Genomic DNA, 12,339 nt, shown 5'->3' on the forward strand with positions numbered 1-12,339 from the left:
TGCACGACTAAGTGGAGGAAAGGATTTCCCCCATTGTTCCTCCAACTACAAATAATACCTTGATTTGTTGTTCTGTAAATGTACCTTTTAGTGGCTTCAAAGCACTTTAATGTTGTTTCCCACATCATATATTACCACATGAAGCCATCCCGATATGCAGTGAGGCATACGAAACAGTTATATTTGTTGGATGGTCTGATCAACCAATCAGATACCAGAAACTAACCCCCCCTCCCACCCACCCTTCAGATTATACACCGACCGTAATACGCACAATTACATTTTACATGGAGAATTTCTTGACCAACTGCATCACAGGTTTGTATAGCAGCACGGATTGGACAGTCACTGTAAGCCGAACACGCCACGGCACAGTGGAAACCTGGTCAAGCCACACACACACCAAGACTTAATGAGGTCATACAAACAGCCGGACGAAGCCAAGCAAACCCATGCTTCTAGCAACAAGATGTTGGACATTCATGACTGACAGTCTATACAGTTAACCCTTTGGCAACAAGTCCCCCGTATGGGGAGTGATGGGGTACTATTAAACATGCCACAAAAATAAAAACAAGTCTAGATTCAATAGTTCAATATTAAGATCCATACATACAAGTACAAACATGTTCATAACCGTTTTCTGACGTTTTTCAGTTCACAATGATGTTGGGAGTCGTGTGAGTAACATTGGTCATCATGATATTAAACTTTTTTGGAGTCTTTTTTCCAGTTTCAAAATGAATCATTGCATAGAACATTTTAAATGATGATTGCTTCCAACCAATCCTGTGTGTGTGTGTGTGTGTGTGTGTGTGTGTGTGTGTGTGTGTGTGTGTGTGTGTGTGTGTGTGTGTGTGTGTGTGTGTGTGTGTGTGTGTGTGTGTGTGTGTGTGTGTGTGTGCGTGTTAGCGTAAATGCCGAGATTTAGGTGTGTATGTGTGGTTATGCAACTCTCTCAGACACATTTACTGATGTTATTCAACATGTCTCAGATATCCCCAAGCACGAATTTAAACAACATTAACACCATTGTGCTGTATAACGTTTTCTGCATGCTATTGCTTTTAAAAATCAACCAGCAAATTATTCAAACACGAGATAATTCATAAGAAAACCATAGACCATTCAAATATAAATAGATTTACCAAAGAAAAACATGAAACAAAAAAATACAGAAGTCACAAATATAAATGAATAAATACACAAATGAATCATTTACATTTTCAGTGTTCTAGCTAGATGTATATACATACAGTAGTATACATTTGTGCAAAAAAAAAAAAATTAAGAAAGGTATGATATGGACATTTCAAAACATATGAGGTATACAAGTTAAAAAAAATATGGACCGAATAAGGCTCTTCTTTTCCCAAAAAATACCAGGCAGAAATGATAAGAAACTAAACAAGATGAAAATAAATCAACAAATAGATCATAAAAAAGAAAGGAAACAACAGCAAAGTCCCAAAGTGCTCTGGGATCGACAACTGATGGCTTTGTGATGGCTAACAAACAAACAACAAAAACAGCCGTGGCCACGCTTACTTGCGCTCCGTTTTGGTTCTCTCTTCTGTGTAGATCTCACACTCTCAATGGTGGGGCACCACTGGTAGCTCCTCCACCTCTCGCGATCCTACTCGTCGAGTAATGTCTAGTGGACCCTCTTCTGGACACGGTGGTGGGAAAAGTATTGAGAAGATATGGGTTTCTATTCGATTATTATTATTGTGCGTGCATTCCCATGTCCACAATGTACATGTTGCATTCTGGAGACATCATATCATCACAACAGGTGGACGAGAAATGAAAACACATTCAAAAGAAAGGGTCATCTGTTCCCTATACTGGAATGTAGAGATCATAGAAACCAAGCATTCAAGGGTTTAATAACAGGCAATTGTTTGTTTGTTTTGTCTGTCGCCGTAGTAACGTCTTGCCTCCTCCGGGTGTAGTAGTTCGAGTGTCATAGTTAGCGAAGAAGTCTCTTTGGTACTAGTAAAACCTATGAGCTGTGTACCTCTGTCGACCTCCTTCATTGCGTTGTAATGGTGATGCTGTAAAAAAAAAAAGTCCCTTTGGGCACAAAAGCGTGGGGTCATGAAGGATTCTGGTCAGATGTGGACTCCTCAGACAGACTCTGCATCCCAAATGGTCCCCTATTTCCTATATATTTCCTATATAATACACTACTTTTGACCAGAGCCCAAAGGACCCTGGTCGAAAGTAGTGCACTAAATAGGGAATAGGGTGTCATATGGGACTTGGCCCGAGTAGATTGTGGTCAGATGTGGACTCCTCAGACAGAGTGACTTCCCCTCAATGCCCTGTAGAGGGCACTATGAAGCTTCCCTCAACTACAATCGCTCCCATCTGGCCTGGTTTTCCAACAGGAGAACCTCAGCGAGTGATACAAGACAGTCAGATGAAAAAACAGCATCCTCCGTTGCTGTCCCCCTGAGCTGAGAGATGCTGAAGCCAAGCCTAAAGTGTGTGACAGCTCCCTGTCCTGTACCTGGATCCGGAGTTATATCTCTCAGTAAGCAGACAACCGACAGGGAGGTGAGGATTCGATCTGTCTGATTCACTCTCTTACGGGAGCTGTGAGGCAGGCTCTCACTGGCATTCTGTTGGTGTATCTGAAAACACAAGGTCAAAGATCAGTGTCCCTCACCTGGAGATCATTTCTACTGAGAACTAAAGGTTCCAAAATTCCGGTAACTTTCCCAAAACTCCCAGATTGTCCATCTTCCCGGTTGGAAGATTCACAGATTTTCAGTTTATGTCCTCCTGATTCCAGGAATCTTCCAAATGGGATTTCTGGAAAACCAGGGATTTCTGGCAAACGTACCAAAATGTTGCAACGCTACGAGAACAATATGCACCGAATCTATACGGTATGTGTTGCATTAGGATCCAATATGTCACAGGCATTTGAATCATATGACAAACACAGGCAAAACACAGGGCATACAATTGACAGTACACAGAGTGTTCATTACATGTGTTCATTACTGTCCCATAGAGTTCCTGCGACATTATTTCGCTGACATTTTATTTGATCTCTGAGAAATGAAGCTAACTAATTGATTAGTCACTTTATATGTACGTACTGTATTCTAGACATACTGTAGCTCATCCTATATAACTACTGCTGGACAGCCAGTACCTTTTCCTACTTACACATTGTCCAGACTGCCTATACACCACCACATATTTATATTCAGGACTCTGACATTGCTCATTCTGATATTTCTTCATGTCTGTTTTTTTTTGTGTATTTGTGTATCAGCATTGCACTGTTAGACACTGCATTGCTGGAGCTGGAAACGTAAGGGTTTTGCGACACCTGCTTTAACATCTGCTGATCTGTGCGTGCGACAAATACACTGTGATTTGATTTGAACGATTTCAGGACTTGATTTCACCTCAAGGGGGCAGAGGAGAGCTGTAGGACTGTAATACTGTACCGCTGGAGGGATAACTATGTGTGTGCGCACACGCCTTCCCTACAGGCAGACAAAAGGGCCCATGTGTACACACAATTCCATTCTCATTCCTCACACATGGTATAGCTCAGTGTCCTTTAGAGCGAGAAAGAGAGAGAGCGAGAGAGAGAGATGTAAACATACAGTATGTTTCCCATGCCAATTAAGCCCTTTGAATTGAACGTGTTAATTGAATTGAGAGAGAGAAAACAGACACAATGAGAGGGAGAGAGAGAGAGAGAGAGAGAGAGAGAGAGATCAAGAGAGAAAGAAACAGGGACAGATAGAGAACGAGAGAAAGAAACAGGGACAGAGAGAGAGAGGGAACGAGAGAAAGAAACAGGGACAGAGAGAGAACGAGAGAAAGAAACAGGAACAGACAGAGAGAGAACGAGAGAAAGAAACAGGAACAGACATAGAGAGAGAACGAGAGAAAGAAACAGGGACAGAGAGAGAACGAGAGAAAGAAACAGGAACAGACAGAGAGAGAGAACGAGAGAAAGAAACAGGAACAGACAGAGAGAGAGAACGAGAGAAAGAAACAGGAACAGACAGAGAGAGAACGAGAGAAAGAAACAGGGATACAGAGAGAACAAGAGAACGAAACAGGGACAGAGAGAGACAAGAGAAAGAAACAGGGATAGAGAGAGAACAAGAGAAAGAAACAGGAACAGAGAGAGAACAAGAGAAAGAAACAGGGATAGAGAGAGAACAAGAGAAAGAAACAGGAACAGAGAGAGAGAACAAGAGAAAGAAACAGGGATAGAGAGAGAGAACAAGAGAAAAAACAGGGACAGAGAGAGAGAACAAGAGAAAAAATAGGGACAGAGAGAGAATGAGAGAAAGAAACGGGGACAGAGAGAGAGAGAGAAACAGGGATAGAGAGAGAGAACAAGAGAAAGAGACAGGGATAGAGAGAGAGAACAAGAGAAAGAGACAGGGACAGAGAGAGAGAACAAGAGAAAGAGACAGGGACAGAGAGAGAATGAGAGAAAGAAACGGGGACAGAGAGAGAGAGAGAGAGAACGAGAGAGAGAACCAGGGACAGAGAGAGAGAATGAGAGAAAGAAACAGGGACAGAGAGAGAATGAGAGAAAGAAACAGGGACAGAGAGAGAACAAGAGAAAGAAACAGGGACAGAGAGAGAGAACGAGAGAAAGAAACAGGGACATAGAGAGAATGAGAGAAAGAAACAGGGACAGAGAGAGAGAATGAGAGAAAGAAACAGGGACACAGAGAGAACAAGAGAAAGAAACAGGGACAGAGAGAGAGAACGAGAGAAAGAAACAGGGACAGAGAGATAGAGCAAGAGAAAGAAACAGGGAGAGAGAGAGAGCAAGATAAAAAAAAACAGGGATAGAGAGAGAACAAGATAAAGAAACAGGGACAGAGAGAGAACAAGATAAAGAAACAGGGACAGAGAGAGAACAAGAGAAAGAAACAGGGACAGAGAGAGAGAGAGAACAAGAGAAAGAAACAGGGACAGAGAGAGAACAAGAGAAAGAAACAGGGACAGAGAGAGAGAGAGAACAAGAGAAAGAAACAGGGACAGACAGAGAGAGAGAACAAGAGAAAGAACCAGGGACAGAGGGAGAGAATGAGAGAAAGAAACAGGGACAGAGAGAGAATGAGAGAAAGAAACAGGGACAGCGAGAATGAGAGAAAGAAACAGGGACGGAGAGAGAGAACAAGACAAAGAAACAGGGACAGAGAGAGAACAAGAGAAAGAAACAGGGACAGAGAGAGAACAAGAGAAAGAGACAGGGACAGAGAGAGAGAACAAGAGAAAGAAACAGGGACAGAGAGAGAGAATGAGAGAAAGAAACAGGGACAGAGAGAGAGAATGAGAGAAAGAAACAGGGACAGAGAGAGAGAACAAGAGAAAGAAACAGGGATAGAGAGAGAGAACAAGAGAAAGAAACAGGGACAGAGAGAGAGAACAAGAGAAAAAACAGGGTCAGAGAGAGAGAACAAGAGAAAGAAACAGGGACAGAGAGAGAGAACAAGAGAAAGAAACAGGGACAGAGAGAGAACAAGAGAAAGAAACAGGGATAGAGAGAGAGAACAAGAGAAAGAAACAGGGACAGAGAGAGAGAACAAGAGAAAGAGCCAGGGACAGAGAGAGAACAAGAGAAAGAGACAGGGACAGAGAGAGAGAACAAGAGAAAGAGACAGGGACAGAGAGAGAGAACAAGAGAAAAAACAGGGTCAGATAAAGAGAACAAGAGAAAGAAACAGGGACAGAGAGAGAACAAGAGAAAGAAACAGGGACAGAGAGAGAACAAGAGAAAGAAACAGTGATAGAGAGAGAACAAGAGAAAGAAACAGGGATAGAGAGAGAACAAGAGAAAGAAACAGGGATAGAGAGAGAACAAGAGAAAGAAACAGGTACAGAGAGAGAACAAGATAAAGAAACAGGGATAGAGAGAGAACAAGAGAAAGAAACAGGAACAGAGAGAGAACAAGATAAAGAAACAGGGATAGAGAGAGAACAAGAGAAAGAAACAGGGATAGAGAGAGAACAAGATAAAGAAACAGGGATAGAGAGAGAACAAGTGAAAGAAACAGGAACAGAGAGAGAACAAGATAAAGAAACAGGGATAGAGAGAGAACAAGAGAAAGAAACAGGGACAGACAGAGAGAACAAGAGAAAGAAACAGGGACAGAGAGAGAGAACAAGAGAAAGAAACAGGGACAGGGAGAGAGCAAGAGAAAGAGAGAACCACTGTCTTTATTCACAGTATTCCCTTAAATCCCTGAGCCAGAGCTCATCCAGCATGGAGGGTCATCCAGTGGCTAACATTCCAGTGGCTAACATTCCAGTGCCAGACTCTATTTATCATGGGAACCAATCCCACACCCTAATACCAGGGAATTATTGTAAAACTCTCTATAACAATACTTTTTGTTGTTGAACAAAGTCATTATTATTTTTTATTTTTTTTAAAGCTCCGGGCTCTAAAATAGGGCAATAAATACAAGCTCTGCAATATGACTGATTAGAAAGGTTCATCCTAATGTACTGAGTTTTGCTCGTGACCTTTCCCCTCATCGACTAATTGCGCTACACTTCTAACGCGGCTGTACAGTAGTAGGCCACACCCACCACGAGTTGACACCTCACTAAAACAGACCACACTCCCTATCTAAGACCTCACAACTGGCCCAAGACAGTCACGCTGAGTGCTTCCAGTTTCACTACTCCTCCCTACGTGTCACTGGGCTGGTTTGTTTTGCTTGGCCCGGTGCCCCGGGTGGGTGGACATGGTCTAAAATGTGCAAACTCCGCCCACCCGGGCCACCAGGCCCTTGCAAAACAAACTCACCCACTATGTCCCAAGCCCCTCCCTCCCCGGGCGGTTGCAGCCAATCAGAGCCCTGCTGGGATTGTCAGTAATCCCCGGGGCTGAGAAGGCTTGCCTGCTGCTCAAAGAGGCACTGAGCTGGGTTTATCTCTAGATCCCTGCACTGGATCACAGGATCCCTCACCCCCCGCCCCACACACAGAGAGGTACCTGGTGTCACGCCCTATGATATCACGGTCAACCCAACCCAGATGCCATAATAACTAGTTCTAGTAGAGATAGCAGTGGCCAGAAAGAGAAAGCAGGGACCCAATTAGTCTTCATGTGTTTTGAACAGGGGCCCAATAGAAATGCATTGACATGTATTTTGTTTGCAAAACAATTCTATAGTGTTAGTCCATTCTACCATGTAATGAGGGATTGTTTATAGGATAGTAAATCATCATTCTGTGGGCTTCACAGTTTCTGTGTGCGTGCGACCATGTGTGCGTGTGTGTGTGTGCGCATGTCTGTGTGTCCGTGCGTGAGTGTGCATGGAAGGACAGTAAAGCCATGGTTAGTCTGCTCATCCATTGGCTAATTATAGTGCTCTGTGTGGACAAGTGAACGGGTAAACCTCCTGGACCTATCCTGGGCTCTAACCTCTGACCTCTCCAGCAGAGTGAGAACATGGACACAGTCATTCTGTTTACCTGACTTGACACAGCAGAGAACCAATTAACTGAAAATGCACAATAAACAAGAGCACACAGAGACACACACACACAGAGACAAACACACACAGAGACACACATACACAGAGACACACACACACACAGAGACACACACACACACAGAGACACACACACACAGAGACACACACACACAGAGACACACACACACACACAGACACACACACACACAGAGACACACACACAGAGAGACACACACACACAGAGACACACATACGCTGGATTAATGTACATCTGATTTTCACTTACAGCCAGCAGAGGCAGCAGCAGAAGCAGAAGTCTCTCTTAAATAGTTTGCTCATGCTTGGGGACCCCCGCTCTGACTTGATATCCATCCACTTCGTCCTCTCCTCCATCCTTTGCTCATGTCTGGAGATCCCAGCCAGTGCTGACAAAGCATCCACCCATTCTAATTCTGATCATGTTGTGTGCTCATGTCTGGGGAGTTCAGTGCTGACCAGGCATCCTTTGATTCCAGCCCTGATTGGTGGTAACGTGGGTTGAGAGAAAATAGCAAGTGGGAGAAAGAGAGCGAGAGAAAGAAAGAAAGAAAGAAAATGAGAGAAAGAGAGGGGAAAATTAGAAGGGAAAAAAAGACAAAAATGCACCCAGCTGGTCAGACAGAATATACAATTACAGTACTTAATGAGTCATCAGTTCACTCATGCTACTACATTATGCATTATGCAGACATGGATCTATGTTAATCTATGCAAATATCCAGCTGATACAACACTTTATCCATCATAGTGTGGGACTGCTGCCACAGCTTGAAGATACTGCCTGCATCCCAAATGGCACCTTATTCCCTACCTAGAGCACTTTTGACCAGATATCTATGGGCCCTGAGCAGACGTGGTGCACTATATAGGGAACAGGGTGCCATTGGGGATGCAGATCTGTATCCCGTACTGCATTAAACCTAACCTTAAACATTGTTGATAGTATTACTACTTTGAGGGGTGCGTATTTAACTTCTAAAAAGATGAAAGCTATTTCAATATATTTAAATATTTAATAAACACTCATATACATCTTGGAAATAAGCAGAGGACAAGGGGGATCATGCTGTCCTTCCATGCACACACACACACACACAAACGCAGGGACACACAGACATACATGTACACACATACACACACACAAACTGGGGCCCACAGAATGATGATTCACTATCCTATAAAAAAATCTCTCATTACACCGTTTTTCTCCTAAGACAAGGCCCACAGCCCCAATGTGTTAAGAAATGTATTCATCTCGCAAGGGAAGGGAGAGGTAATGAGATACTCACTGATGCGCTCAGGTACCCTCCCCTCTTCCCTCCTCCTCCGTTTCCTTGTGATAGTGAAATGTATAAAATGGCGTAAACAGTTTCATAGGTTTTTCCAAGTACCAAGCCTCCAATCCCTCTCCATCTCAAGTCCTCATACCCTGCAAGACAAACACAAGCTGTCCCTCACCCCTGGGACTTCCACAACACACTAGCAAACTGCAAGTGTCAACTAAGTAAGCTTTACGTCGAAGAAAATCACAAACAAATCCATCGCATTTACCCTCCTCTCTTCCGTTCACCAAAACGAAGTGAACTTCTTGCCGAGGCCAGAAATAGCTGTGTAAAAGAGATAGATGGGAAAGGGGGGGGGAATGAAAATAATGAAAGAATAATGTTTAAGACAGTAAGATAGCACATTAATACATTTCACAGAATATTCTGTAGTAGGTGTGTACAGGACATCTTATAAAGGATCAATGTTTTGTATTATATTCAATCACTAAGAAAGAACATCACCGACTAAGGACACACACACACAGCGGTGTAAAGTACTTAAGCAAAAATACTTCAAAGTACTACTTAAGTAGTTTTTGTTCACTATTTATATTTTGACAACTTTTACTTCAATACATTCCTATAGGACATAATGTACTTATTACTCCATACATTTTCCCTGACCCTGAAAAGTACTTGATACATTTTGAATGCTTATCAGGACAGGAAAATGCTCCAATTCACACACTTATCAAGAGAACATCCCTGGTCATCCCTACTGCCTCTGATCTGGCGGACTCACTAAACACACATGCTTCGTTTGTAAATTATGTCTGATTGTTGGAGTGTGCCCCCGGCTATACGTAAATAAATCAACAAGAAAATGGTGGCGTCTGATTTGCTTGATATAAGGAATTTTTTATAATTAACATTTTTACTTTTGATACTTAAGTATATTTCAGCAATAACATTTAATTTTGATACTTAAGTACACTACCGGTCAACATATTTTAAACACCTACTTATTCAAGGGTTTTTCTTTATTTGTACTATTTTCTACATTGTAGAATAATAGTGAAGACATCAAAACTAGGAAATAACACATATGGAATCATGTAGTAACCAAAAAAGTGTTAAACAAATCTAAATACAGTGGCAAGAAAGAGTATGTGAACCCTTTGGAATTACCTGCATTTCTGCATAAATTGGTCATCAAATTTGATCTGATCGTCATTTAAGTCACAACAATAGACAAACATGGTGTGCTTAAACTAATAACACACAAATGATTGTATTTTTATTGTCTACATTGAATACAGAATTTAAAGATTCACAGTGTTGGTTGGAAAACAGTATGTGAACCCCCTAGGTCAATGACTTCTCCAAAAGCTAATTGGAGTCCGGAGTCAGCTAACCTGGAGTCCAATCAATGAGACACGATTGGAGATGTTGGTTAGAGCTGCCACGCCCTATAAAAAAACACTCACAAAATGTTTGTTTGCTATTCACAAGAAGCATTGCCTGATGTGAACCATGCCTCGAACAAAAGAGATCTCAGATCTAAGAACTGTTGACTTGCCTTGATGTTCATCAGTCCACAGTAACACAAATAGTCTATAAAAGGAGAAAGTTCAGCACTGTTGCTACTCTCCCTAGGAGTGGCCGTTCTGCAAAGATGACTGCAAGAGCACAGCGCAGAATGCTCAATGAGGTTAAGAGGAATCCTAGAGTGTCAGCTAAAGACTGACAGAAATCTCTGGAACATGCTAACTTCTCTGCTGATGAGTCTACGATATATAAAACACTAAACAAGAATGGTGTTCATGGGAGGACGCCACGGAAGAAGCCACTGCTGTCCAATAAAAACATTGCTGCACGTCTGAAGTTTGCAAAAGTGCACCTGGATGTTCCACAGCGCTGGCAAAATATTCTGTGGACAGATGAAACTACAGTTGAGTTGTTTGGAAGGAAGACACAGCACCATGTGTGGAGAAAAACAGGCACACCACAGCACAGCACAGCGCACCAACATCGAAACCTCAACCCAACTGTAAAGTATGGTGGAGGGAGCATCATGGTTTGGGGCTGCTTTGCAGACTCAGGGCCTGGACAGCTTGCTATCATCGACAGAAAAATGAATTCCCAAGTTTATCAAGACATTCTGCAGGAGAATGTAAGGCTATCTGTCCGCCAACTGAAGCTCAAATTAAGTTGGGTGATGCAACAGGACAACGACCCAAAACACAGAAGTAAATCAACAACAGAATGGCATCAACAGAAGAAAATACGCCTTCTGGAGTGGCCCAGTCAGAGTCCAGACATCCCATGAATATTACTGAACTGAAACAGTTTTGTAAAGAGGAATGGTCCAAAATACCTCCTGACTGTTGTGCAGGTCTGATCCGCAACTACAGAAAACATTTTGTTGAGGTTATTGCTGCCAAAAGAGGGTCAACCAGTTATTAAATCCAAGGGTTCACATACTTTTCCCACCCTGCACTGTGAATGTTTACACGGTGTGTTCAATAAAGAAATGAAAACATATAATTGTTTGTGTATTATTAGTTTAAGCAGACTGTGTTTGTCTATTGTTGTGGCCTAGATGAATATCAGATCAATTGTTATGACCAATTTATATATGAAGAAATCCAGGTATTTCCGAAGGGTTCACATACTTTTTCTTGCCACTGTATATTTTCTATTTGAGATTCTTCAAATAGCTACCCATTGCCATGACAGCTTTGCACATTCTTGACATTCTCTCAACCAGCTTCACGAGGCAGTCACCTGGAATGCATTTCAATGAACAGATTTAATTAACAGCCTTCTTAAAAGTTCATTTGTGGAATTTCTTTCCTTCTTAATGTGTTTCAGTCAATCAGTTGTGTTGTGACAAGGTGTGTGTGTGTGGGGGGGTATACAGAAGATTTGGTAAAATCCTATTTGTTAAAATACCAAGTCCATATTATGGTAAGAACAGCTTAAATAAGCAAAGAGAAACAACAATCCATCATTACTTTATGACATGAAAGTTAGTCAATGCGGAAAATATCATGAACTTTGAAAAACTATCAAGCGCTATGATGAACTGGCTCTCATGAGGATAAGTTCATTAGAGTTACTATCCTCAGAAATTGCAGCCCAAATAAATGCTTCACAGAGTTCAAGTAACAGACACATCTCAACATCAACTGTTAAGAAGAGACTTTGTGAATCAGGCCTTCATGGTTAAATTGCTGCAAAGAAACCACTACTAAAGGACACCAATAATAAGAAGAGACTTGCTTGGGCCAAGAAACACAAGCAATGGACATTAGACCGGTGCCAATGTGTCCTCTGGTCTGGAGTCCAAATTAGAGAATTTTGGTTCCAACCACTGTGTCTTTGTGAGACGTGGTGTGGGTGAACAGATGATCTCCGCATGTGTATTTCCCACCGTAAAGCATGGAGGAGGTGTGATGGTGTGGGGGTGATTTGCTGGTAACACTGTCTGTGATTTATTTAGAATTCAAGGCACAGTTAACCAGCATGGCTACCACAGCATTCTG

General features: G+C 42.2%; 1 long non-coding RNA gene across 1 annotated transcript; it reads right to left on the reverse strand.

The window, feature by feature from the left end:
* Positions 1 to 231: 231 nt before the first annotated feature.
* On the reverse strand, positions 232 to 8,950 carry LOC135560197 (uncharacterized). The gene is made up of 3 exons (XR_010458770.1): positions 8,816 to 8,950; positions 7,774 to 8,004; positions 232 to 2,639 (listed from the first exon to the last, which is right to left on the reverse strand). It is a non-coding gene; the product is annotated as an uncharacterized LOC135560197 (long non-coding RNA).
* Positions 8,951 to 12,339: the final 3,389 nt, after the last annotated feature.

The sequence above is a fragment of the Oncorhynchus nerka genome, linkage group LG15 (assembly GCF_034236695.1).
Source record: "Oncorhynchus nerka isolate Pitt River linkage group LG15, Oner_Uvic_2.0, whole genome shotgun sequence".
Taxonomy (NCBI): domain Eukaryota; kingdom Metazoa; phylum Chordata; class Actinopteri; order Salmoniformes; family Salmonidae; genus Oncorhynchus; species Oncorhynchus nerka.